Here is a 4372-nt window from a genome sequence, read left to right on the forward strand (position 1 = left end):
AGTTTCTCCTCTCACATTTGAATGGATGCATTCTTAATATCTCTCTTATACTTTTTAATGTATATGTATAGATGCTTCCCAGATCCTATCAACGATTGGAGGCACCAACTTGGTGACACAGTACGAGTAACTGCATATGATGGTATAATTGTCACAATACGATTGGAAAGAGATAATGGAAGAATATATTTTGCCGATGGATGGGAACAATTTTTTGACCATCATAACTTACAGGATGCTCATGTTTTGGTATTTGAATATAACGGAAACTCCACATTCAATATGACCATATTTGACCATTTTGGATTAGAGGTCACATATGACTCCAATGTTCCCGAAGAATACAACGCTTCACATACAGATAACCTTGCATTTGAAATAACACTAACACTTCATCACAACAGCCATTGGGAAATTGTAAGTGTCATCTTTAATATCTCATTCTACATTCATCTTTTTCACATAAATTTGATTCAAAGATCAATAATTTATTCATTCATGATTTTTCAGGATATACCAGGACAGTTCTCTAGATATCACCTAACAAGAGGTTTGCGAAATGTTCAAATCCATGATTCTTTACATCACGACTGGAAGCTCGCCACAGATTTGCGACCAAATGGTCTAATAAGACGTATGACTATAAGCTGGACAGATATTTTTTTTAGAGAAAAAGAACTACAAATGGGCGATACATGTGTTTTCGAACTTTTGAACAGTGAACCCCCAACGTTCATCGTCTACAAAAAAAACCATGTTGGTGGAAGTTTGACACGTCTATGAGACCTCTTTACTTTCTTTTGAATGAATTTGTATATACGGAAAATGTTTTATTTTCATGTATTTCTATTCTGTTATTTTCACGTCCAATTCTATTTACTCTCTTATTTACCAGTTTACTCCAGAGTTTGAGTACAACAAATCAACATCAATATTGAAGTTCAACACTATACAAGAAAAATAAAAAATCAAATTATATGAAAGTAGATTTCCCCTTCATTAATCATCACAAGAAAAACCTCTAGATATTACTGCTACCACTAACTAAAGAGAAGTTGAAAACATTCTCCACCACTACTTACAAACTAAAATAAGGCCAAAAGAACATGTGGCAACGATTGAACAAACAAAGAGAACAAATACAATATAAACGCAATAATTGAAGCACAAAATACAGATATCCCAAATATAATAGAAACAGAAATAATATACATACATGGAGAAAAGAAACGAACCAATGAAACTCAAAGAGAAAAAAGGAGTAGCGTGTGAAAATGGAAAAAAAGAAAGAAAAATCTACCTAAAGTGGGTACATCACTGTAGCTTATATATATATATATATTTTTTTTTTTTTTTTTTAATCTGCAGACGGCCTCGTCTTGGCTCCAGAGATTAAAAAAATAAAAAATAAAAAAATTGATACTGAAGAGCAGACAGCGTTGTTTTTGCTCCAGGGAAAAAAAAAGTTGCTACAGTGTGTAAATATGGAAGAATCTATTGTTCTTTTTACAGTAACAATACATTGTTCTTTTTATATAGTAGTGATTATTCAGTATTAACCATACATTCTCCAAAAAAGTTACTATTTCAAAATCATATTCTCATTATTATGAGATTATAATGGTGGCCAAATGGGCGCTTAAAACGATTGACTTTATGGTGTAGCCTCTATTTGGTAAATATTAAAATTTTAGATTTTAATTTTAATTAAAGTCAATAATTAACCAATGTTTGAGCCCCATTTTTGTAAAAAAAATATATTTTTCTGTTTCTTATTTTTAATCACATATTTTTCAAAAAAATAATATTATACATAAATTCAAAACTTTTCTTTATTTTTAAACCACACATTTTCCAATATATATATATAATTTTTTCCCCCCAAATTTTAAGTTTGAGTGGAGCCAAAACGAGGCTTAATTTAAATCACATATTTCATGAAATTGACTTTTCAACCACACATTTCATCAATGTTTATCCAAACTAGAAATTCGATTTTAATCTCCACCAAATAGTTATAACGTTATAGTTCAAGAAACTCATATGATTATAACGTTATAGTTCAATCAAAGTAAAATCCAAACAAACACTAGGATTACTAATAATTTATCTCACGTGACATCCAATTTTGACCTAAAATTTCATAGGCTGAAACGTGTAGAATTGATTTCTTTTAGCAATTCTCTAAATTCTCATTGTCATCTAAGTCCAGTAACAACTTAAAATAGAAAAACATTCAGAATAATTTTCAAACGACAATAAATTCTCATTATTATTTTCAAGCTATGTTTCGTTACTATTTAGAATTGAAAAAGTTTCAGAATAATTTTCAAATGAGCTAAATTCTAAACACACCTAAAAATTCTCCAAAACGGACAAAAACCTTGCCCCCAAAAATAAATAAATAAAAATAAAATTGACTTTTTAAAAATAATTTCTATTTTTTGAGTTCCACACAAATTTCATTAGCATCCATATGTTACTAAATAGATATGTGTGAGGGTTTTGATAAAAATAAAAAATAAAAATTGAATCATAATTTTTTGTGATAAATAAATATGTTAATTTTCATCTGTTTAAAGTTTTAAATGAGTTGATTTAATAAATGATAAATTAGGTTTTTCAACATATACCCATGTGGCATATAAAAGAGAGGAAAATTGAAGAATTTTGCCTCATGTATAGGTCTTGTGTTCACAGGATGGGTACAAGACACTCATATGCCCTTGTATTTGGTTCGAGGTGTGAGTATTCTACACGGGTCTTTGTTCACAGACCTTGTACAGTTAGCAGAACTCAAAATTTAAACAACCCTGCATACAGGCTTAAAGGTCATTGTCAAGCCCCTAGGGCACATCTCCAAGTGGTAAAAGGGAAGAGTGGAAAAATCCAGTTTTGCTTGAGGCTGTTGCGTCAAGGGTTCGAATCCTGAAATATGGATTTGGCTCTTGGGTAAGTGCAAGTGTACAAGTAGCCTTCCACCCTGTACCCTTGAAGGCATAACATGCGATTTACCTCTCTCACGATACTCCAGGACAGGGGTGGTGGGGGACCCTTAAGGTTAGGATTTAACCTTTTTTTAAATGTCATTGCCAAGCTTCACTCATACGTGGGGCCCACGTAATTTTATTTTATTTTATAATACACGTGGAGCCCTGTAAAAGCCCCGTTATTCAAATTTAAAAACGAAATGTACAAACAAAGTCGTCAGCACTGACATAAAAATGTAGATTATATCTGTCCAAAATCGAATATGCTTCCGTCAACCAGTCACTGTCTGACTAAAGAAAAGAAAAAAGAAATAATTACTAGTTAACAATTGGTGAGGTTAGCTTAGCAATCCTATTCCGAGTTGTTTATGCAATGCAAGTGGTATTTCACGACATTTAGCCCATGGTTAAAAATCAAATTTTAGGCCCTATTTGTTAAGGATTAAAATTTTAAATCAAATCAAAAATTAATTTTAACCACATATTTCATAAAATTTAGAAATTTTCAAGTACACATATTATCAATTTTTATTAAAATCTACTAAAAATCTGTTTCTAATTTCCATCAAAGAGAGGCTAAGTAAATTTTGATAAAATATGTGATTGAAAAGTTGATAAAAAAATTTGAAATCCATGAAATGTATAGTTGAAATTGAGTTGTGGAAAAATGAATTTTAAAAAATTAGGACCTAACATGAACTCATTTAACAACGTAAGTTTTAACATAAAATGCATTATAAAATTAGGGTTTTTCCCGACAAAACTTGCTAAAACGTATAATTAAAAAGTAAATAAAAGTTACAAACCCCATAAATATGAGATTAAACTTAGTCATTAACTTTGATTTCAATTTTTTAAACTACTTTTTTAAGTAATCACAAGCAAGCATTTGAAATAATGGTATTTTGAGGGTGGTGGATTACCTACGAATCGATTTTATGCCTTCTTTCTCGTAAAGATATTCTTACTTTCCCTTTTCGTTTATTTCAAATTATAAGTCATTTTTCTTATTGAAAGTATAGTTAATTTATTAATTTTCTAATATATCCTTGTTTAAAACGTCTTGTTATCAAAAAAATATGAACTACTCTTATTTAAATCATTATCTAATGTAGGAATATTTTAGGAAAAAAATATTAAAAAAAACTTTATATTTTTAACTATATTAATTATATTTTCTTAATCGGTGTGAAAATGAATACAAGCCTATTTCAAAGGGAACGAGGAAGTAGTACGATACAAATTGGTTATGCATGAAAGATTAGTTGTTAAGTGACACAAAATTCTAGGTAATTTTAAAATAACGTAGAAACCCACCCCACCCCACAACATCTCTCAAATTCGTGCCCTTCTTTATCAATGTTTTCAAATGAGCAATGTCA

Source organism: Olea europaea, chromosome 12 (genome assembly GCF_002742605.1).
Source record: "Olea europaea var. sylvestris chromosome 12, O_europaea_v1, whole genome shotgun sequence".
NCBI lineage: Eukaryota > Viridiplantae > Streptophyta > Magnoliopsida > Lamiales > Oleaceae > Olea > Olea europaea.